This window comes from Acinonyx jubatus, chromosome X (genome assembly GCF_027475565.1).
Source record: "Acinonyx jubatus isolate Ajub_Pintada_27869175 chromosome X, VMU_Ajub_asm_v1.0, whole genome shotgun sequence".
In the NCBI taxonomy this organism is placed as follows: Eukaryota; Metazoa; Chordata; class Mammalia; order Carnivora; family Felidae; genus Acinonyx; species Acinonyx jubatus.
The window spans coordinates 41,023,693-41,048,960 of record NC_069389.1 but is presented as its reverse complement, the minus strand read 5'-3'; the positions used below and the strand labels follow the sequence as shown (position 1 = coordinate 41,048,960).

The 25,268-nt window shown below is 39.0% G+C and overlaps 1 long non-coding RNA gene across 1 annotated transcript; it reads left to right on the top strand.

Annotated features, from left to right (window-relative positions):
• The first annotated feature begins 38 nt into the window (after positions 1–38).
• LOC113597540 (uncharacterized) lies at positions 39–21,245 on the top strand. Its single transcript, XR_003418318.2, has 3 exons — positions 39–249; positions 965–1,065; positions 20,595–21,245. It is a non-coding gene; the product is annotated as an uncharacterized LOC113597540 (long non-coding RNA).
• The last annotated feature ends 4,023 nt before the right edge of the window (positions 21,246–25,268 follow it).

Genomic DNA, 25,268 nt, shown 5'->3' with positions numbered 1-25,268 from the left:
ACGCGCAAAACCACATTCGAAGCCACTGTCAGCCCAAAGTCAACGTGGGGACGTTACGGAGTCGGTGCTTTGGCGCATTCAGTGCCCCTCGCCCGTGTTATCAAGCGGGGAAAATGGCCGCGCCCAGGTCGCACTTCCCTGTGGGGTGCGCCATGTTGGGGGAGTGATCATTCCGTACGGAGGGAGGGGAAGCCTCTAAACTCACAAGGCAGAGCAGTGGAGCCGTCTCACAGGTGGCGCAGAGCATGGGTGCGAACGTTATTCTGGGCGGTCTTCCTGGGGGAGGGGGTCTTTGCATCGGTACTCTGGATCTGTGCAATAATGTTCAGAGAAGTTGAAGGGCCTCTGGAAAGACGCAGACGTGCCAGTGGCTGTTCTCTCCTGGCAGATACCACAGGATGAGAAGGGGGAGAAGTCAGACTGGTTTACAGTCCCATCCTGGAACATACCACGAAGGAAGAAGGGGAAGAAATTGGGGGTGTGCAAACCCTACTAGGATGTAGCACTGGGGGGGAAAAGGGGAGAAGTCAGTGTTAGATTCCCCTCTGCTGTGCTTGTGGGGGTTGGCTGTGGGGGTCTGAATGCTCCCATTAGTCTACATTATCTCCCACTCCAGCAACTCCAGATAAAATAAAAGGTATAAAATAATATATCTTTTGATTTTTTCTTAATCTAAAGCAATATGGCAATAAAAGCATCTTTAGGGAACCATTATTTTTATTTCCACATAAAATAAAATCTGCATAGTGATAGTCCCTTTGAAAATGTAGTTTTAAGACAAGACCGATTCTGCCTGACTTCAGCCAGTTTGTTGTCCCTAATAGTACTTCTCATATAGAAATTCTGGGGATGCCTATACCCTTCTAGGAGATGTCACTGGGCAGAAAGAGAAGAAGTCCCGTTGCCATTACCTGGGAATGCATACTTTTCCTTCAAAACCAAGTTCAGATATCTCCTCCTCCAGGGAATCCTCCTGATCGAGGTAGAAGGCCCTGTGCCCCGCTGAAGGCCTTTCTGAATCGTCAGGTGAGGAAGATGTTTTGAGAGGAACTGACACAGTCTCAGGTATGAACTTGCTGGATGCTCTCAGCCCAGTCACATCCCCTCTGGGTCTCAGTTTAACAATCTGGAATGTAAGGGTGTCCTACTCAGCCTAAGACCATCTGGGACTAATTTGTGGTCTGAAAGATCCATCAATCAATGAGGGAGACCACACACCAGAGGAACCACGGATTATTTCACTAATCAAAGGAAAAGATAGAGTTATAGGATTCTGAAAACTGGTGAAGTTCGGGTGAAATATAAATGAAAGTGTTTTGGTAACATGAAAGCAAAACAAGGCCGTATGTGAACTGCAAAGTGAACCGAGTCCTGTTTTTTTGGAAACGATAAAATTAAGATAGATGTAGAGTGTTGTGTCTAAGTACCCTTATCTCTGTTCAGGTTTGAAAATCTTGGCTGCATTTTTGGGTCTAAGTGACTTAGAGTCTCCAGCAAGAGTAGGATGTTTCATTCGTACTGATACCGTTTTGAATGGCAGTTTTTTGATAGTCTATGATTGTAGAGAAGGAAGTTTCCCGGCAACTAAGAAAGTAGTAGTCACTCAAAATAGAGCTCTGTGTGACATTACAGCTGCAGTCCTTGGGAGAAATAATGTTTCCTGTTAATTTTGCATCTGTGATTGTTCTCCCAGCCTGATGAATGGCAGGGCAGGTTTTTATAGTCTGAGATAATTTTTGCTTTTTACAGTGTTGGACTCTCTAATTATTCCAAATTCTCTTTCTACATCTATAAGCCTGGTCTGAGAGTTTATTGAATGAATAAACGAAGAAGAAATTGAATCAAGGGTAGCATGTCTGGCATGCAGACACTTCTATACAGAGCTCCAAGAATCACTGTTAATGAAAAAAGGGGGAGGCAGTGCCTGAATGGCTCATTTGGTTAAGCCTCTGACTTCAGCTCAGGTCATGATCTCATGGCTTGTAAGAAAGATAATCATATTAAAATGATTTCCTGATATATAAAACATTTCAGTGGTGATCTACAGGCATACCTTGAAGATATCTCAGGTTTGGATCCAGACCATTGCAATAAAATAAATATTGCAATAAAGTGAATCAAATGAATTTTTTGGATTCCCTGTGCATATAAAAGTTGTGTTTACATGGGGACCTGGCTGGCTCAGTCGGTTAGGCCTCCAACTTTTGGCTCAGGTCGTGGTCTCGTGGTTCTCGAGTTTGAACCCCACATTGGGCTTCCTGCTGTCAGCGCATAGCCCCCTTCAGATCTTCTGCCCCCCCCCGCCCCTCCCCCTGCCTTCTCTCTCTCTCTCTCTCTCTCTCTCTCTCTCTCTCAAAAATAAATAAACATTAAAAAAGAATCATTGTTGATGTTGTTGAACATCCTAATAGTACTACGGTTATGTTTAAAAAAATAATAGGTCATCTGTTAGACCATTTCAGAGAAGGAAAGATAGAGCCAATAAACATATGAAGAGATGTTCAAAGTCATTAGCGATCAGAGAAATACAAATCAAGACATAATGAGGTTATGTTTTACACCCATTCAATTTACAAAAATTTCATTCCGTAAATACCAAGAGGATGTGCACCCACAGGATCTTTTTGCCCTGTTGAAGGAATGTGAATCAGTGTAACAGCTTTAGAAAGTAGGCATTCCCTCCTACAGTGAATATTTACATATCTCACAATCCAACCAGTCCACTCTTAGGAATATACCCAAAAGAAACACTCTGCACAAACCTAGGATATGCATGACAATCTGTTCACAACAGCAAAACCAGGAAACAAAAATGGATGCTCATCAACAGGAGTCAAAATGAATAAACTAGAACAATGCCCAACAACAATATGGATGAATATTAAAGGAAAAGAGCCCTGTAATTCCCAAAAGATTATATAAAGAATAACACACTTTCACAAAATTAAAAGCTACTAGTATAAAGAACATAAATTATTTAGGATTGTGTGTAGTTGTGATAAAATCATATTAAAAAATAAAAGATTGATGAACTTGGGATTCAGGATGATACTTACCTCAGTTAAGGGGAGGCAGGGCAATGAATTGGGGGACCACATGGACAGATGGGGGTTATTGTCAAGGCCATACAATGGGTGGTAGGCACATTAAGTACTAACCTTATTATTAAAACTATTTAAATTAATTGGGAAAATTAAACTGTTAGATAAAAATCTAAATATAAAAAGAGAAAGTCGCCATGGAGAAAAGTGCTGTCCTTTCCTTGAATGGGGCAAGAAAATCTTTGGCCCCAGCCTAGAGATGCCATCCAGTGGTAGGATGAGCAGAGAGGCAGGAACTCCAGAACTTGACACTTACTTTGGCCCTGACAGAGATGCTCTAGTTCCATTACACCTGCTCAAGTGTCTTTTCTTTAGATGTCTTTCTTTCCTGACTTACCCCACTACTCTCTAGCTCCTCACCATGCTTTTGTTTTCTTCATAGCCTTCCTTTAAAACATTTTTAATGTTTTGTTATTATTTTGAGACAGAGAGAGATTGAGAGAGCAAGGAGGGGAGGGGCAGAGAGAGAGGGAGAGAGAGAAGATCCCAAGTAGTTTCCCCACTGTCAGCGCAGAGCCTGATGCGGGGCTCCATCTCACAAACAGAGATCATGAGTTGGACGCTTAACTGACCCAGCCACCCAGATGCCCCTACCCTTCCTTTTTACCGGAAATGATTGTATTCATGTGCTGTTTGCTCCTTTACTTGTTCACGCTGATAATGAAGTGATTTCTGCTTCTCACATACGTGGAGTAATCAACTACTTTATTTTTGGTATCTCCACCACACATGCAGAGAGCAGTAAAACACAACCAGGTTCATCGTCTTAAAAGATTACTTATTCCCTTCAAAAGACTCTGCAAGCATCTCTGAATGACACAATTAGTTACAAAATTGACTTGGTAGGAGTAATGCAGGAAACAGTAAAAAGATGCAGAACTTACAAGTATATATAAGACCCTATTTGTTCATCCATAAAATATTTGTTGATCGCCAGTCACTGCTCTTGATGCTTGATGTTTGGCAAAACAAAACAGGCCCTAAATTCCTAGCTTCATGAGCCCAGCATCCTAGGGGGAAAGAGGGCAATAAACATTGTTTATCAAAAGTTGATAACTGCTAAAGGGGGTGGTGGGACAGTGATATGAGTTAGAAATGTGGGAGGGAGGGGAGTTGCCACGTCAAATAGATCAGTCTCCTTTTTTTTTTTTTTAAATTTCAGAGAGGGCGTGAGGAAGGGAAGAGGAGCAGAGGGAGAGAGAGAAAATATTAAGCAGGATCCACGCTTAGCACGGAGCCCTATATGGGGCTGGATCCCATGACCCTGGGATCATGACCTGAGCCAAAATGAGGAGTTGGACACTCAACTGACTGAGTCACCCAGGAGCCCCTAGAGATCGCAGTTTCCTTTTAAACTCTACAAATGACTGTCTTGAATCCTGGAGCAGGCCAGTTGTGAATCTTCCCATTTATGCCAACGTCCAGTTGAAAACAAGTAAGAATGCAAGGTCAGAATATTTTCACATCTGCAGCTAAGGACATAATGATGAGCACCTCTTTGTCCTACAGTAAATACAAAGATCAGTCTTCTGATCAGTCTTGTCTTGCACACTTTCTTTTAGTAGCTGAAAAATATTTCACAACATTGTAACATATTATCTGTCTCCCACTGACAGAGATAGAACACTTCATGAAAGCATCAGGTTCAATGGCTAAGCAGGAACCTCAGCTTACTTATTCTACACCCAGATTTTAATTTCTATTTTATTTTTTAGGTTTTTTAAATTTTTTTAATGTTTATTTTTGAGAGAGAGAGAGAGAGGAAGAGAGTGCAAGCAGGGGAGGAGCAGAGAGAGAGGGAGACACAAGATCTGAAGCAGGCTCCAGGCTCAGAGCTGTCAGCACAGAAGCTGATGCGGGGCTCAAACTCATGAACCGTGAGATCATGACCTGAGCCGAAGTCGGACGCTCAACTGACTGAGCCACCCAGGCGCCCCTTTAAGTTTTTTTTTTAATTTTTAAGTAATCTCTCCAACCAATGTGGGGTTCAAACTCACAACCCTGAGATCAAGAGTTACACACTCTGCCAACTGAGCCAGCCAGGTGCCCCTACACCCAACTTAAAAAAAAAATGTTTTGTTTTATTTATTTTTGAGAGAGAGAGAGAGAGAGAGAGAGAGAAAGCAGGGGAGGGACAGAGGGAGAGGGAGACACAGAATCTGAAGACAGGCTCCAGGCTCTGAGCTAGCTGACAGCTCAGAGCCTGATGCAGGGCTTGAACTCACGAACCATGAGATCATGACCTGAGCCAAAGTCAGATGCTTAACCAACTGAGCCACCCAGGCACTCCCCTACACTCAGCTTTTTAATGGAAATTTTTTACATTACACAAAAGTTGAAAGAATTGTGCTATGAACATTCAAATGCCCTCCACCTGGATATAATAACTGTTACCTTTTGCCACATTTGCTTTATCTTTTTATACATACGTACATACATACAGGCCCCATCATTTAAAAATGATGTCCAGGGGAGCCTGGGTGGGTCAGCATCTGACTCTTCATTTGGGCTCAAGTCATGATCTCACGGTTCATAAGTTCAAGCCCCATGTCAGGGTGGAAGCTGACAGCTCAGAGCTGGGGTTCTCTCTCTCTCTCTCTCTCTCTCTCTCTGTCTGCCCCTCCCCCCTCTCAAATAAATAAACTTTTATAAATAAATAAATAAAAATAATGTCCAAAGAAAATTATTTAAGTCATTGAAGGTTGTATTCAGCTGATGGGCATTAGGTAACACCCTGATTGAAGCAGGATTAGGGTTTTTATAGGGGAAAGTTGAATATGTATCTTTGCAGTTTGGGCTTAGGTGATAGTTTTGTGTACTTTAAGGGAAACTCACAGTTAGAGGGTTGCTCTTATTTTTGTTCCCCTCTCTCGATGAGAGCCACATACCAGAAGAACAGCACTTTCTGAGAATTATTTTTGTAAGCCTTGTGGCTTATCTGCTAGTCAAAGTTCATGCTGGAGGGGAAGGGATAGGTAATGAAAGGAAGAAAGAAAGAGAAAGAAAGAAAGAAAGAAAGAAAGAAAGAAAGAAAGAAAGAAAGAAAGAAAGAAAGAAAGAAAGAAAAAGAAAGAAAGGGAGGAAGAAAGAAAGAGGAAGGAAAGGGAAGGGAAGGACTCTGGCATGTTTGTTTTATAATACCTTTCTACAGTAAACTGTGGACATCATGCTCCCTAAAGGCTAAATACTCAGCATGTATCTCCTGAGGGACTGAATATACAAACAGATAATGGCTAGACCACATACAGTTGATCCTTGAACAATGGGAGTTTTAACTGTGGAGGTCCACTTACAGGCAGAATTTTTTCAATAAATACGGTATTGTAAATGTATTTTCTCTTATGATTTTCTTAATATCATTCTCTTCTCTAGCTTGCTTTATTGTAGGAATACAGTATATAATACAAAGCACGTACAAAATATGTATTAATCGACTGTGTTATTGGTAAGGCATCTAGTCAACAGTAGGCTACTAGTAGTTACATTTGGGGCAAATCAAAAGTTATTCCACTGTGTTGGGGGAAGGGAGGTCGGTGCCTCTAACTCCTGCCTTGTTAAAGGGTCAACTGTATATGACAATAGAACTCTGACCTACAAGCTCTGTAGCAACAAGCCTGGGAAGCCAAACCGCTACCCCTGCAGCAATGGGTCTAGATAGTTAGGATCTGGTCAATGACCACGAGCCTCCTTATTTTTTGCCTCCACTCTCCACTTCCGGCTCAGGTCCAACCAGAGAAAACCAAATCTGCTCCCCAAACCAATCACCCAGGATACCCCGCTTCTAGTTAGCTTGCCTACAGCTTCCCCATGCCAATGGCTTTGCAATTAGGGCATACCTGAAGCCTTCCCTTTTCTTACTGTAAAGTTTTCCCATTCTTCTGCTTGCCTTTGAATCTCTGCCAAAAGGCAAGTGACAAGGTTGAACTTCCTTGCTATAGCAAGCTTGGAATAAATGGCCTTTGCTTTTCTCTTTTGGTCTGTCTTCATTTATTTCCACAAGGCATACATGAAGTCTTTCCTTCTTTCACTATAAAACTTTCCCACGTGATAGTGGCTGACTCCCTTGCTATAGAGACCTGTGTAGTTTCTGTTCTCATTTCGGTGATCTTTGTATATTTCCACGCTCCTAAGAACAAAGACTTTTTTTTTACATAGCCACGAGCCCATTCTCATATCTAAGAAATTTAAGGTATGATTTTCAATTTAATTAAAAAATTATCATATAGTAAAATTAACTTTTTGGTGTCTAGTTCATTAATTTGAATACATGTATAGATTTGTGTAACCACCACTGCCATCAGGATACAGAAGAATTCCATCACTTCCCCCCAACTCCTTACAAACACCTCATCACACCTAAGAAATTTAACAAGGATACAATAATATTATGTATCCCAAATTCAAATTTTTCTAATTATCCTCAAATTTCTTTCCAACTTTTTAAAATCCCAAATCCAAACAGGGTTCATGCATGACATTTGGCATTGTGCATAGCATCATGCCTCTTTAGTCTCTAATCTCTCTTTAATCTAAGAGGATTTTCCCAGCCTGTTTTGTCTGTCATGACCTTGATATTTTTGGCCAGCATTTGCCAATTGTGTTGTAGATGGTTCTGCATTTCTGATTGTTTCCTCATGAATAGATTCAGGTCAAAGAGGTTGGGTAAGAAATCTGCTTGGGTGATATGTCCTTCTCAGTGAGTCATGTCTGGAAACGTGTGTCCATGCATCCTGTATTTGGTAATGCTAAGTTTAACTTCTTCATTGCAAAGAAATCTTTTTTCTTTTGTATTTAATTACTTACCTGTGGGGTGATTCTTTGGGGACACTGTGAATAATCTTTTCCCTCAATGTATTAGTTTGCTAGGGCTGCCATAACATAACACCACAAAGTGGGTAGCTTAAATAACAGAAATCCATTTTCTCACAGTTCCAGGGGCTGGAAATCCAAGATCAAGATGTTGACAGGTTTGGTTTCTCCTGAGGCCTCTCTCCTTGGCTTGCATATGGTCCCCCTCTTGCCACATTCTCACAAGGTTGCTCCTCTGTGTACCCGGTATCTCTCTGTAAATTCTAATCTCCTTTTATAAAGACACCAGTCTTGGGGCACTTGGGTGGCTCAGTTGGTTAAACGTTCCACTTCAGCTCAGGTCATGATCTCACGGTCCGTGAGTTCAAGCCCCCAAATCAGGCTCTGTGTTGTCAGCTCAAAGCCTGGAACCTGCTTCAGATTCTGTGTCTCCCTCTCTCTCTGCCCCTCCCTCACTCTCACTCTGTCTCTGTCTCTGTCTCTCTCTCAAAAATAAATAAACATTAAAATATAAAGACACCAGTCAGATTGGATCACCTCTTTAAAGACCCTATTTCCAAATATGTCATATTCTTGGATACTGAGGGTTAGGGCTTCAACATACGAATTTGGGGGGAACAAAATTCAGCCCACAACACTCAGTAAGCATTCACAAAATAGTTTTATCATCCATTGATGATCTTTGCCTAAACAATGATTGACTTGGGGTTTGCAAAATGGTGGTTTTCTAATTCTTTATTTTTCTGTATTTATTAGTTGGCATTGTTCTGTAAACAGTTTCCTGGGGTGCCTCGGTGGCTCAGTTGGTTGAGCATCTGTCTCTTGACTCAGCTCAGGTCTTGATCTCAGGGTCGTGAGTTCAAGCTCTGTTTTGGACTCCACGCTGGGTGTGGAGTCTACTTTAAAAAAAAAAGAGTTTTCCTTCCTCTTGCATGTTTGTTTGTTGAGAATTATTATATTCATGTGCCAGCATCATAATGTATTTGCATCATAATGTGTACATAATACACAATTAGTGCTTAAGAAATATCAGTGCAATTAATGAATAATAAGTACTATCATAACATTCTACTAGAACTCCTGGACACAGTCTGTACTCATAGATTCCAGTTTCCCTCCCAAATTGCGATTTGTCATATATACTAGTCCCCTGATTTTTCTTTGTCTTGCTCTGAAACCATGTTTATTCTTACTTCTAATGTTACATCTAGATGCTTCTTGATTCTGTTGACTGGAATCATGCTGATCATCTGATTTCATTGATTTCTTTGAGTCCTACTGATGAACACTTGGATTTTCCAGTATTTTCTATTTCAAACAATGCCACAATGAACCACCTTGTACTATACCTTCCAAATATGTATAGGTGTATTCCTAGAATAGAGTCCCAGAAATGTAGTTTCTGAGCCATAATTAAATGCATTTAGAATTTGCTGAATATTTTCATATTCACCTCCATAGGATTGTATCACTTTGACTACCCCCCAACTATAGATGAGAGTGTCCATTTTCCCACAACTTCACCAACAGAGAGAGTTGTTAAATTTTTAGATTTTTGCCAATCTGATAAGTGAGAAATGATATCCCAAGTATAGTTTTAATTTTCATTTCTCTTAGTATGAAAGTGATTGAGTATCTTTTCATATGTTTAAAATCATCTGTATTAGTTTTTCTCTTAATGATTTTTGTCCATGTTTAGTTCAATTAATATGATGATTCATACTAATATTCTTCAAAAATTTTAAACTCCCTTGTAGTCCTCCTTTAGCCTTATTTGGTTATGACATAATATTCTTTTAATGTACTGTTGGATTCTGTTTTCTAATGTTTTACTTAGGAACTTTTTTCTTTGATGTTTCTAAATTAGAATGCTCTAAATTTTTTATTTTTCTGCAGAACTTTACAGGTCAATATACACACATGTTAACATCACCACAATCAAGATAACAAATATTTCTATCACTGCCCCCCACCAAATTTCTTCATAAGTTCCTCCATCCTCACTTCCAAATAACCACTGATGTGTTTTCTGTCATTAGAGATTCATGTGCATTTTCTAGGATATTACAGAAATGGAATAATACAGTGTTTCTCTTCTGTCTCTGGCTTCTTTCATCCAGCATAATTATTTTGAAATCATTCAGGTTGTTCTGTGTATCACTTACTTTTTATTGCTGCATAGTATTACATTGTATGGATCCATCACAATTAGTCTATCCATTCAACTCTTAATGGATCTCTGTATTCTTCCCAGGTTTGGGCTATTATAAATATTCATGTATAAGTCTATGTGTGGACATAGCTGTTATATCTTTTGGGTATATATGTAAGAGTGGAAAGGCTGGGTCAATGGTAGGTATATGTTTACATGTTTAGGAAACTCCCAAGCTGTTTTCCAATGTACTTGTACAATTTTACATTCCCACCAGCAGTTTATGATAGTCCCAGATGTTCATCATCCTTGCCAATGCTGGGCGAAATTGTTTTAGTTTTAGCCATTTTAATGGATGTCAAGTGATATCTCATTGTGGTTCTAATTAGCATTTTCCTGCTGCCTAATGAATCTTTCTGTTTGCTTAATGGCCATTTGTATGTTTCCTAAGGAGAAAGCTTAGATTATTGATGTTAGTCTTTCTCCTTTTCCAATATTCAATATTCAATATTCAAGGTTACAAATTTCCCTTTAATACTAGAGGAGGCCAGAGACAGCAACCTCTTTGACATTGGCTATAGTAACTCCTTACTAGACATTTCTCCAGAGGCAAGGGAAAAAAAAGCAAAAATGAACTATTGGGACTTCAAAATAAAAAGCTTCTGGGGATGCCTGGATGGGGTTCAATTGGTTAAGTGTCCAACTCTTGATTTTGGCTCTAGTCATCATGTCACAGTTCCTGAGATTGAGCCCTGCATCAGGTTCTGCACAGACAGTGAAGACCCTGCTTGGAATTCTCTCTCACTCCTCTCTCTGCCCCTCCCCTGCTCACACTCTCTCACTCTGTCAAAAAAGAAAAAGAAAAAGAAAAGATAAAAAGCTTCTGCACAGCAAAGGAAACAATCAATAAAACTAAAAGGTGACCTATGGGATGGAAGAAGATATTTGCAAAAGACATATCTGATAAAGGATTAGTATCCAAAATCTATAAAGAACTTCTCAAACTCAACACCCCAAAAAAAGAAATAATCCGGTTAAGAAATAGGCAGAAGACATGGACACACATTTTTCCAAAGAAGATATCCAGATGGTTAAGAGATGCGTGAAAAGATGTTCAACATCACTCATCATCAGGGAAATACAAATCAAAACCACAATGAGATACCACTGCACCTGTCAGAATGGCTAAAATTAAGAACATAAGAAACAAGAGATGTTGCGTGAGGATGTGGAAAAAAGGGAACTCTCTTACATTGTTGGTGGGAATGCAAACTAGTGCGGCCAATCTGGAAAACAGTATGGAGGTTCCTCAAAAAGTTAAAAATAGAACTACCCTATGACCCAGAAATTGCACTACTAGGTATTTACCCAAAGAACACAAAAATACAGAATCAAAGGGGCACATGCACCCTGATGTTTATAGCAGCATTATCTACAATAGCCACATTATGGAAAGAGCCCAAATGTCCATCAACTGATGAAAGGATAAATACACACACACACACACACACACACACACACTGGAATATTACTTAGCCATCAAAAAGAATGAAATCTTGCCATTGCAACGATGTGGATGGAGCTAGAGTATATTATGCTAAATTAAATAAGTCAGTCAGAGAAATACAAATACCATATGATCTCACTCATATGTGGAATTTAAGAAACAAAACAGATGAACATAGAGGAAAGGAAAAAAAAAGAGAGGGAGGCAAGCCAAGAAACAGACTCCAAACTATAGAGAACACACTAAGGGTTGCTGGAGGAGAGGTGGGGGGGGGGGGTGGCCTAAATGGGTGATGGTATTAAAGAAGGCACTTGTTGGGATGAGCACTGGGTGTTATATGTAAGTGATGAATCACTAAATTCTACTCCTGAAACCAAGATTACACTATCCACTAACTAACTAGAATTTAAATAAAAACTTGAAACATGTAGAACAAATAAACAAAAACCCCACAAATTTCCTTTTAAACATTGCATTCACTGTATCCCACAAATTTTCATAAGTTGTATTTTTCGTTTTTGTTTCCTTCAAATATATTTTTAAGTTTATTTATTTTGAGAGCAAGACAGAGCATGCAAGCAGGGGAAGGGCAGAGAGAAAGAGGGAGAGAGAGAGAATTCTAAGCAGGTTCTGCACTGCCAGCACAGAGTCCAACACAGGGCTCGATCCCGTGAACTGTGAGATCATGACCTGAGCTGAAATCAAGAGTCGGACGCTCCATCTACTGAACCACCCAGACTCCCATAAATACTTTAGGATATTTTATTTCATTTTATTTTATTTTTAATTTTTTTTAACGTTTATTTATTTTTGAGACAGAGAGAGACAGAGCATGAACAGGGGAGGGTCAGAGAGAGGGAGACACGGAATCGGAAACAGGCTCCAGGCTCTGAGCTGTCAGCACAGAGCCCGACGCGGGGCTCGAACTCACGGACTGCGAGATCATGACCTGAGGCGAAGTCGGCTGCTTAACCGACTGAGCCACCCAGGTGCCCCACTTTAGGATATTTTAAAGCTATCTTTCTATTAGCTATCTTTCTGTTTCTGGTTTTATTCCATTGTGATATAAGATCATACTTATTATTTCTATTATTTTAAACCTGTTAAGGTGTGTTTTGTGACCCAAAAAGTGGTCTATCATGGGGAATGTTTCATGTGAGCATGAGAAGAATGTGTTCTGCTGTTATTGGATGAAGTATTCTAAAACTGTCAATTAGATCCAGTTTATTCTGTTCAGTTCAACTATATCTTTACTGATTTTCTCCCTGTCAAATCTATCAATTACTAAAAGAGCAGTGTTGAAGTCTCCACCTATAGTAGTGGATTTGTCCATTTCTCCCTGCTGTCTGTCCATTTTTTCCTTAGGTATTTTGATGCTCTGTTGTTAGGTGCATGCACATTGATTGTTAGACCTTCTGGGAGAATTGACCCTTTTAGCACTATGTAATATCCCTCTTTATCCCTGATAAATGTCATTGTATTGAAGTCTGTTTTGTCTGAAATTAATATAGCTACTTCGTCTTCCTTTTCATTAGTGTTAGCACTTCTATTTATATATTTAAACATAGTTATACATGTTATACATGTATACATGTTACACATTTACACATGTTAAAATGGGTTTCTTATAGACAACAACATAGCTGGGTCTTGTTTTGTTTTTTGTTTTTTTTTTTTTATCCACTCCAAAAGTCCCTGTATTCTAATAGGTGTCTTTAGATCATTCACATTTAAAGTGATTACTGATATACTTGGATTAATATTTACCATGATTAACTAATTAATTAATTAACGTTTGGGGCACTTGGGTAGCTCAGTCCGTTGAGTTTCCGACTCTTGCTTTTGGCTCAGGTCATGACCTCATGGTTCATGGGACTGAGCCTCACATTGGGCTCTGTGCTGATACAATTCTCTCTCCCTCTCTGCCTTTTCCCTGCACACACACACTCTCTCTCTCTTTCAAAGTAAATAAACTTTAAAAAAAATTTTAAGAAGTATTTACCATATTTTGAACTGTTTTCTATTCATTGCACTTGTTATTTTCCTTTTTAAAAATCTTTCCATAATTTTTGCCTTCTCTGCTTTTAATTGATCATTATATATTATTCCATTTTCTCTCGTCTCTTAGCAAACCAATTATACTTCTTTTTAAAATTTTTAGTGGTTTCCCCTGAGTTTGCAATATACATTTACCACTAATCCAAGGCTACTTTCAATTAACACTATACTACATCATGGGCAGTGCAGGTCTTATAGCTAAGTATTCGCAATTCCTCCCTCTTGTCCTTTATAATGTTGCTGTCATTTATTTCATTTATCTATATGTTATAATCATGTAACACATGATAACTATTATTATTTTGAATAAGTAGCTGACTATTAGATTGATTTAGAACAAGAAAAATAAAATAGTTTAACTTTGTAGGGGACAAAATCCTTTTTCCTCTACCCTCTTTTTTAAAAAAATTTTTAATGTTTATTTATTTTTGAGAGACCGAGTGTGAGTGGGGGAGGGGCATAGAGAGAGGGAGACAAAGAATCTGAAGCAGGATCCAGGCTCCGAGCTGTCAGCACAGAGCCTGATGCGGGGCTCCCGAACTCATGAACCGTAAGATCAAGACCTGAGCCGAAGTCGAACACTTAACCGACTGAGCCACCCAGGCGCCCCTCCTCTCCCTTCTTAAATTGTGTACCTGGGGCCCTGCTAATTAAACTGACCAAAAGAAAACCAGATTAACAGGAGAAACAGTTATGGAGCCTGCCTTTCAAAGCAGAAAGAAGTGAAGACCCCAAAGAGATAATTAGACCTGGGGAGTTATATTCCATTTTAACAAAGGGTAATTGAGTGTAGAGAAGAAATTAAACAAAGGAAAAGGAAATTTGGTCTTGGGATGGGGGAATAAATTGTGGGAAGGTGATGGGCAAATAAGGATTGTTTAGTAAGGTTTGTTATGCAGACTCAAGTTATCAGGTGAGAAAGGAGTTGTCTCCAGCATCTTTTTTCCTTTTCCTAGTATAGGAGAGGAGGACACCTTTACAAATGGAAATTTCCTTTACAGAAAAGAAATCTATGCCCTGCTTTCAAATGGAAAGCTGGAAGGCAGAGAGCTAATTGCTTTCAGCTCAAAACACTCTTTAAGCCAAATTGGTATATTTGGGGTTGGCATATCCCAGTTCCTTTCAACTTCATTTATTCCTCTCCAGCACTCTGCTTTTTTAATGTAGATCTTACTTTCAGACCTATATTATTTTCCTTCTTTCTGAAGAACTTCTTTTAATGTTTCTTGCAAGGTAGATCTGGTGATGAATTCTCTCAATGTGTGTTTGCTGGGAAAGTCTTTATTTCTCCCTCACTTTTGAAGGGTATTTTCACTGGTTATAGAATTCTAAGTTGTTGGGTGTTTTTTTCTTTTAACACTTGAAAAATTTCATTCTGTTCTCTTATTGCTTGAATGCTTTCCAAGAAAAAAGTCTGATATAATTCTTATCTTCGTTCCCCTATAGATAAGATGGCTTTCCCCGCTCTGGATTCTTTCAAGATTTTCTTTCTGCCATTGGTACTTCAGTTTGAATATCATATGCCTAGGTGTAGATTGTTTTGGTACTTATGCCATACGGTGGTCACTGAACTTGATGAATCCGTGGTTTGGTGTCTGCCATAAATTTTGTAAAATTCTCCATTATTATTTCTTCAAATTTTCTCTGCTTCTTTCTCTCTTTCTTCTTCTGATTTTCCAACTGTGTATATGTTACACCCTTTATAATTGTCTCACAGTTCTAGGATATTCTGTGTGGGGTCTTTTATTTGATATTTTTTTCTATTTGCATTTCAGTCTGGGAAGTTTCTATTGATATTATCTTCAACCTCACTGATTCCTTCCTTTGCTATGTCCAGTCTACGTATGAGCCCATGAAAGGCATTCTTAATTTCTGTTACAATGTTTTTGATTTTTGGCATTTCCTTTCAATTCTTTCTTAGGGTTTCCACCTCTCTTCTTGCAATACCTATCTGTTGTTACATGTTGTCTGTATTTCCCATTAGAATCCTTAACATACTTATTTTAACTTTACATAGTTATTTTAAATTTCCTAGATGATAATTTCAAACTCTATGTCATATCTGTGTCTGGTTCTGATGCATGCTTTGTTTCTTTAAACTGTTTTTCTTGTGTTACAGTGAATACTCAGCACCCAGGAAGAGACAAGCAACATGCACTCAGGGCATCAGGAAAGACTGTTTATTTCACACAGGTGCCAGCCCAGTGGAGTCACCTCCAAAGGCTGAGCATACTGCTCAGGTTTTACTGATCTTTTACACATATCTGCTTCCGTGTTGGGCTGGACTAGTATAGTCAAGCTTCTGTTTCCTGACCACTGGCTGATTTGAGAGGCAAGCAATATTGCAGAAGCCAAAAGCATACAAGAGGAGTATCTGACCTCAGACATCTGGCTGGTCCTTTTTAATCTGCTTTTACCAGCTTTCCTTCTCACTTGCTTTTAGCCTGCTTTTATAAGTTTTTGTTGAAAGCTAGACATGATGTGTTGGCTATCGGAGGTATATGGGCCTTTAGTGTGAAGTTTCATGTGAATCTTGTTGCATCCACACGACTCCTGAAACAAGAATGCTACGGACACCAGTGACAGTCACAACAAAGTTTATTACAATGACAGGCAAGGCCGACAGATCAGGACCAACACTCTTGATAAGAGTGCGCCCCAAACAGCCGGGGTACAGAGATTTATAGCCGATTACATCGTTTTATCATCACCTGGGAACAGAACAAAGAAAGTTTCCAGATGAGTCAGAAACAGTTGCCAGATGAGTTAGAAACAGTTGCCTAATGAGGTGTTTATTTTAGACTTTCTGCCTCTAAGTTGCAACCAATGGATCTCTTTGACCCTGCCTCTGATGCTCTTTTCTTTGAACTTTGGTTTCCTTAATTGGTGAAGCCTAATTTACAAGAGTATGAGGCGTAGTTTACAAGAGTAAAGCAAGGCTGTTATCTTGTAACCTTCAGTATCAACACAAAGCTGTTATTTTTCAAGCAATAGCACTGCTAGGAATTTACCCAAAGGATACAGGAGTACTGATGCATAGGGGCACTTGTACCCCACTGTTTATAGCAGCACTCTCAACAATAGCCAAATTATGGAAAGAGCCTAAATGTCTATCAACTGGTGAATGGATAAAGAAATTGTGGTTTATATACACAATGGAGTACTACGTGGCAATGAGAAAGAATAAAAAAAAAAAAAAGAGGTTAGAGTGGAAGACAGCCAAAGCATAAGGGACTCTTAAAAACTGAGAACAAACTGAGGGTTGATGGGGGGTGGGAAGGAGGGGAGGGTGGGTGATGGGTATTGAGGAGGGCACATTTTGGGATGAGCACTGGGTGTTGTATGGAAACCAATTTGACAATAAACTTCATATATTGAAAAAAATAAAAAAATAAAATTCAAAAAAAAAAATAAAAAAATTTAAAAAATAAAAACTCTTCACTATCAATAAAAAAAATGTAAACAAGTATGGACCTTCAGTTTATGATATGCATGTTGAAGTCTTTAGGGGTGATGTGTGCTGGTTATTGTAAAATATATTGAAATGCATCAGAAAAAGATGAGTTGATGAGTGGAAAGAGGGTGTATAAATGAGTATGAGAGATAAATATAATAAAATGTGTTTTTATGCACACCCACTTTAAAATTCTTTCAACTTTTCTTTATGTCTGAAAAAAATGTTCACAATAAAAAGTTGGAGTGAATGTGTCATACTGCATACAATTGTTTCTGATTAATTTTTTCTACATAATACTCCTCATATTGTTGGGTCTCACTGTACATTGTTCATTTTGACTCCTTTGGTGAGCATCTGATTTGTTTCCAGGTTTTTATGTTGTGAACAGGCTTTCATGAATGTCCTTTTACATGTTTTCTGGGCATGTGGGCAAGAGTTTCTCTTGGGGTTACTCCTAGGAGTGGACTCGCAGTGTGGTGAGGTATTTATAGAAGGGGATGCCAAACAGTTTTCCAAAGTGGCTTCACTAATTTATCCTTCCATGAATAGTGTAAGAGATCTTGTGGGTCCACACCCTCACCAACATTAAGTCTTGCCCAATTGCTTTATTTTTGCCAAATGAGAGGGTATATATGGGATCTCACTGTGGTCTCAATGTGCATCTCTTTGACCATTAATGATTTGCTAATTTTATTTTTTCTGTTTTAGCTTATACTTAATTCTTCTGTGGATATTTTTTTCCCTTTTCTACAATTTGGACTGAAAGCTTAAATAATCGGTTTCAGTCTTTCTCATTTACTAATAAATTTACTTTGTGATATGAATCGTTGTAAGTATATCACTTTACACATCACATGGATGTTATGTGTAGTGTTCTCATGCTTTAATAGTTCTAAATAGTTGGTAATCTGTTTTAATTTCCTCCTTAACCTAAGTATTAATTATGTGCAAGTGCTTTTTCTGTCCAGGCATTTGAGTTTTTCGTGGTCTCTTTGTCTTTATCTCCACTTTTATTGCATTGTAGTCTGTGAATATGGCCTGTGTGGTATAACTTGTTAAGATGTGTTATTTCCTTTATGGCATAGTGCAAGGAGAATTTTTTTCAGAATGTTTCATTTATGTATAAAAATGTGCATTCTCTGTTGAGTACAAAATAAAGATTGAATGTTGACATACACAATATCAAGTTTTTAAGTTGTATTATTCCAATCTGTATACCTTACACATTTCATCCCTTGACCTGTCCATTTCTGTGAGAAATATAATTCTTATGCTGTAATTGAATATTTGCAAAAACTTCCCTTTTGTATCAGTTTTTGTTTTATATATTTTAAAAGCATACATGCGCGTGCGCACACACACACACACACACACACACACACACATAAATGCTCATGATTGGTGCATTCTCTCAATGGCTGTATGCTTTTAAATGGAGAAATCTGTTTATTTCTCTTAAAATTCATCACTTTGAAATCTATTTTTTCTAATATTAACATTATTAGTTGTGAATATTCCATCCATTTGTTGTCCTCATTAAAAAAAAAATTGGGGTACCTGGATGGCTCAGTTGGTTAAGTGACCAAATTCGGCTCAGGTCATGATCTCACAGTTCATGAGTTCAAGCCCCCCGTCAGGCTCTGTGCTGACAGCTCGGAGCCTGGAGCCTGCTTTGGATTCTCTGTCTCCCTCTCTCTGCCCCTCCCCCACTCGCACTCTGTCTCTCTCTCTCTCTCAAAACTAAATAAACATTTAAAAATTAAAAAAAAAAAACTTTTCAGAAGCACCTGGCTGACTCAGTTGATAGAGCATGTGACTCTTGATCTTGGGGTTGTGAGTTCAAGCCCCATGTTGGGTGTAGAGATTACTTAAAGTCTTTAAATTTTTGTTTTTAATGTTTATTTATTTTTGAGAGAGAGAGAGAGAGAGAGAAACAAAGCGCAAGCAGGGGAGGGGCGGAGAGAAGGAGACACAGAATCTGAAGCAGGCTCCAGGCTCGGAGCTGTCAACACAGAACCTGAGGTGGGGCTTGAACTCACGAACCCCGATATCATGACCTGAACTAAAGACAGATGCTTAACCGACTGAGCCACCCAGGCACCCCTAAAAATAAAATCTTTAAAAGAAAGACTTTTCATGATGAAATAGCATACCAAATCCCCATGTACCTGTCACTGATGTTTAACAGTTATCAACATTCTGTCTTTCTTGTTCTTCTACCCCTCACTCTTCTACTCCTCACTCGTATCCTCCCTTGTTTGAGTATTTGAAAGCTGATACCAGACTTCATATCATTTCACCCATATACTTCAGGATGAATCTCTAGCATCTAAGGATACTTTGCTTTCATTTTTTTATTCATCTCCTCCTCCTTTTTTAAAAGTTTTTATTTAAGCAATCCCTATACCCAAAATTTGGGGCTCAAACTCATGACCCCAAGATCAAGAGTCACACGCTCTCCCAACTAAGCCAGCCAGGCATCCCCCTTCTTTTAGCATAACCATCACACATAATAAAATTGACGTTACCATTATCAACCTAACAAAATTGACATTATTGCTGTTTTTTATACATGGCTGTATGCTAGCAAGCTTCTAAAGATTCAATTTCTTCTTTTATTTGCTCACTCAACAAACTATTATCCAATCCAGGGCTGTGGGAGGGACAGAGTACTTGGTCATTAGAGAGTCCAGTCCACTACTGTCCAGAATGTTGAACCGGGGTCCAAAAAGGATGTGACTGGTCTGAGGGCACAAAGATGGAGAATACCAGAGCTCAGGCCTAGGTCTTTTCAAAAAGCTTTCTCCACCCGCTGAGTCAGAAGGGCCTTCAGCTGGTGTGGCCTCTCCTACCCCAGTCAGGGAGGGCTTCCCATAAGAGATATGTGAGCTGGGTTTTGAAGAATGTGTAGCAATTCATCCTTTGAAGACATAGTTACCTCTGCACCGGAGGGTCAATGGCATCTCCGTAATTTCCATATTTGAGGTGTTAAGGGGCAGCAAACTCACTGTAGAGCAGTGTTGAAAATTTGTGGTAATTGCTTCACCTGCATAATTATTACTTAGGTTTTATTTCATAAGGAGGTATGAATAATAGTGACCTAGAAGATGCTTTTATTGACACATTACATTTAGATAGAGAAAACAACCATTGACATATCAGTGTAAAATTTATTTTTTCTGATGCCTATTATTATTTTAGTTGAGGTGGTTTGGCTGGTGTAGGGGCTGTTTGAGATTACAGTCACCTTTAGGCCCTCACTCCCCTGCCTGAGGTGGTGGGACTAGATGCTACGACTCAGACATTTCTCCCCTCTCCTGTGGTTATCTGGGGGGTGGGGGACTATATGCTCCTACTGCATCCCTTCTAGAACACTCTATAATATCACCCAGGGGAGGCTACTATTGTGACATTTCTCCCCTTCCCCCCAGTATTACCTCTCAGAGTCACTTAGGTTCTCACTCTTTTCATTAGTAATGATTCCCCTCTCCCCTGTGCTCTGTCCCTTAGGCGCCCCATAGTGTCTCCAGAAGAGCTCCAGAGCATAACTCCAGAGACTCCTGTCTCCAAGAAGTCTACTCAAAGAAGGGCTGGCCACCTCTTCCCAGGGCAGCCCCACTGTTCTACTTAGAGAGATGGAAGGCAAGTTTCTTCCACCATACGGCATGGACACCCTTCCAAGATGGCAGTCCCCACGGAGCAGCGCCACTTGCGAACAGTCATATTCTGAGCCCAACAGAACTGGGGATGGTAAGGAAACTTTCACAGACTGCTCGGTAACTGCGCCCTGTTGACTGCAGACCGTAGCTTCGCAGGTGCTTTTGAGCATGCGCACCAGACACCCGCCCAACCCATTCCTCCCTTGGACGCCGTGCTATTAAAAGTCAGAACTCAGAAGAGAAGGGGTTTTCAGGGGCATGCGGGTTAGTACTTGAGCCGGGCTGAGGTGAGTTTTCAGTAGTTACCTCTCCTGGTCTACTGTGCTGAGTTATGCAGATCATCAGTGTTGGTGATGGGGCTTGTGTGGATTCAGTGTTGGGGTCTTTTACATTGGATGCCCAGCTAATTGTTATTCAGCTTTAACTTTTTCTAATGTAAGCCTTAAGGCCTTACATTTCCATATAAGGCCCAAAAGATACATTATATGGTATTATTGTTCATTTCCAAATATTTCAAAATTTCAGTTACGATTTTTTTTTCATTTCACACGTGTCATTTGAAGTGCATTTCTATTTGCAATAAACAGTTAATCTGTTACTGATTTCTAACCTAGTTTCTCAGTTTGTAAGAGAATGTGAATTGTGGCATGAATGTTTCTTGAAACCTGTGGAGTCTTGCCTTTATGATAAAGTCCTTTGCATCTTCCCATAAATATTCCATTTATTGCTTTAAAAGAATATGTGTTCCCCAGTTGTTAATTCTGGTTTTCAAAACTTGTATACTCTCTCTGGTCTTTTGTCACCTACTTGCTCTGTAGAGGGCAGTGTGACAGTGATTTTGTGCATTTCGTTTTGCTTGTGTCAATTTTTGTGTATTGTTTGAAACTTATGAGGTACAGGTGTGTATATTTTTATATTAGATATTGCTAGTTGACTCTCAAAAATTTTATATACATTATATTACATACATATATATACGTATACATATACAGTATATTACATACATATATATGTATACATATATATGTATGTATATATGTATGTATGTACATATATGTATATATACACATATAAGTATATATGTATATATATATAATATATATTACATACCCAATACATGTAATATATATGTATACAAACATACAGATTTATGAAATATTCATACCAGCAATGTATAAATACCCCATTTTCCCAAATCCTCTCCAGCACGGAATGATGTTGTACTTTTCATTTTTATCATTCTGAGGGGTGAATAATTATACCTAGTTCTGTGTTACTTTTTCCACCTCTCAGTGAGGTTGAACATCTTTTCTGGTTAATTGGGCCTTAGATTCCTTCTGTGCATTCCTGTATCCTTTGTTCATTCCTCTTCTCTCCCTCCCCTGGCTTTTACATATTGAACTTTCCTGTACTCCCTCATTTGAACATCACCAGTGTTATATCTATTCCTATATGCATTAAGATCAATGCCTGGACATTTCCCTATATTTTACTGGCTGATTTATCCTTGTTTTGATTGCATTCATTGTTATTGTAAGTTTTTAATTTTTTTAACTTTTTAAAAATTAATTAATTTATTTATTTTTTGAGAGAGAGAGAACACAAGTGGGAGAGGGACAGAGAAAGGGAGAGAGAGAATCCCAAGCAGGCTCCATGTTGTCAGTGCAGAGCCTGATGCAGGGATTGAACTCACAAACTACAAGATCATGACCTGAGCTGAAGTCATAAGCCAGACACTTAGCCAACTGAGCCACCCAGGCACCCCTAATGTAATTTTTAATATCTGCTAGTTCAAAGACCCTCTCAGTATTTCTTTACATAATTTTCTTGGCTTTTTAAATTCCATATAGAGTTTGAAATTGTTTTACCAAATTGGAAAAGAATTGGAATGCTGTTTGGCACTTCATTACTTCAATAGGGTTAACCTTGAAGCAGTGAGGTCTTTATTTTATTATATTTCTGTCCAGGGATATGGTTTGTCTCTCCATGTGCTTAAATTTTGTATCATATTCTAAAATAATAACTATTAGTTTTCTTATTTTGTGTCCAGTACTATTCTTGTATTTTGTAGGATTTTTTAATGTTTATTTATTTTTGAGAGGGAGAGAGAGAGAGAGAGAATGAGAGAGAGAGAGAGAAGTACAGACAGAGAGATGGAGACACAAAATCAGAAGCAGGCTCCAGGCTCTGAGCTGTCAGCACAGAGCCCAATGTGGGGCTCGAAGTCACAAGCTGTGAGATCATGACCTGAGCCGAAGTTGGATGCTCAACCAACTAAGCCATGCAGGCGCCCCATATTTTGTGGGATTTTTAGGTGTTTCGTTTGTTGTCATTATTGAAGATAGAATTTTTTTTCTCTTCATATGTTTCAGTCTGCTGTACTTATTTTCTTGTATCCCACCACCTTAATGAAATTCCTTATGCTAATCTTCTGAGTATACAATGATACGACCTGCAAATGGGATAATGGGCGGTGGGCATTAAGGAGGTCACTTGTTGGGAGGCGCCTGGGTGGCTCAGTTGGTTAAGCGTCTGACTTCAGCTCAGATCATGATCTCAGGGCTCATGAGTTCAAGCTGTGCTGACAGCTCAGAGCCTGGAGCCTGCTTCCGATTCTGTGTCTCCTTCTCTCTGCTCCTCCCCTGCTCATGCTCTGTCTCTGCCTCTCTCAAAAATAAAAATAAACATTAAAAAAGTTTTTAAAAAGGAGGGCACTTGTTGGGATGAGTACTGGGTGTTATATTTAAGAGATGAATCACTAAATTCTGTTCCTGAAATCATTATAACACTATATGTTAACTAACTTGGATTTAAATACATTAAAAAATAACACACACACACACACACACACACACACACACACACACACACTGATTTTCTCTCCCTTCTCCATATTTAACCAGTTTATTTCAGTTTCACATTTAATTGAATTAGCTAGAGCCTTCAAAACACTGTTGCAATAGAAACAGCCCCATGTTGTCACTAGTTTTAATGGAAATGTCTTCAGCATTTTACCATTTAGTATTATGCTCCCTGGTGATTTCAAGACTATGATTTTTGCTGAATTTTCATAGTTTCCTTATAGTCTTGTTTTAATTTGAGAATTACTGCTGAACTGTGTCAAATGTCTTTTTTATATCTGCTGATACAATTGGGATGTTTTTCCTTTGAAATTATTGATAGAGTAAATAAACTGATAAACGTACCAACATTAATCATCTTTGCCTTACTTGAAAACCCAATTTGGTCATGTGGTAAATTTTTCTTTTGATACTTGCTGGATTCAGATTACTAATATTTTATTTAAGATATTAGCATCTGTAAGAGGAAATAATCTCCAGATAATTGCTTGTTTGTTTTAGGACTATATTTTTTTCTAATGTTTATTTATTTTTTGAGAAAGAGAGACACAGACAGAGACAGAGCATGGGAGGGGGAGAGAGAGAGAGATAGGAAGACACAGAATCTGAAGCAGGCTCCAGGCTCTGAGCTGTCAGCACAGTGCTGGATGCGGGGCTCAAACTCACAAGCCGTGAGATCATGACCTGAGCCAAAGTTGGACGCTTAACCATCTGAGCCACCCAGGACTATATTCTTTAAGGTTAGGTTATAATGTTTCGTAAAATGATTTTGGAAGATTTCCAGGTCTTTCTGTTGTTTAAAATAGGGATTGGCAAACTTTTTCTGTAAAGGGCCAGATAGTAAATATTTTGGGTTTTGCCATTACTGCAGTGTCTATTGCACCTACTAGACTGTGCTATTGTAGCAAAAGCAGCCATAGGCACTATGTAAATGAATGGATATGGTTGTTTCCCAATAAAATTTAGTTCACAGAAATAGGATATGGACCAGGTGTGACCTGTAGCTTATAATTTGCCAACCCCTGGTGTGGAACTGTTTATAAAGTGTAGAAACTCTCTCTCTCTCTCTCTCTCTCTCTCTCTCTCTCTCTCTCAAAAATAAATAAACATTTAAAAAAATCAAGGGTGCCTGGGTGGCTCAGTCAGTTGAGCGTCCGAATTTGGCTTAGGTCATGATCTCACGGTTTGTGAGTTCAAGCCCCATGTTGGGCTCTGTGCTGACAGCTTGGAGCCTGGAGCCTGCTTTGGATTCTGCGACTCCCTCACTCTTTGCCCCTCCCTTCATGCTCTGTCTCTCTCTCTCAAAAATAAATAAACATTAAAAAAATTTTAGGTGTAGAAATACTCTTTTTAAAAAAAGTAAATTTGCACTCCATATTAAGTCAGTTTCATCCTGGTGTCTTTTTTGTACTTAGTTTTTTACTTTGAAATAATTATGAATTCACAGGACATTACAAAAAATAATACAGAGAACTAGAGTTTTTTAAAATGATACACATACAAGGGGTGCCTGGGTGGCTGAGTCAGTTAAGTGTTTGACTCTTGGTTTCGGCTCAGGTCATGATCTCATGACTTTGTGGGTTTGAGCCCCACATTGCCTGGAATTCTCTCTCTTTCCCTGTCTCTTTGCCCCTCCCCTATTCTTCCTGTCTCTGTCTCTCTCA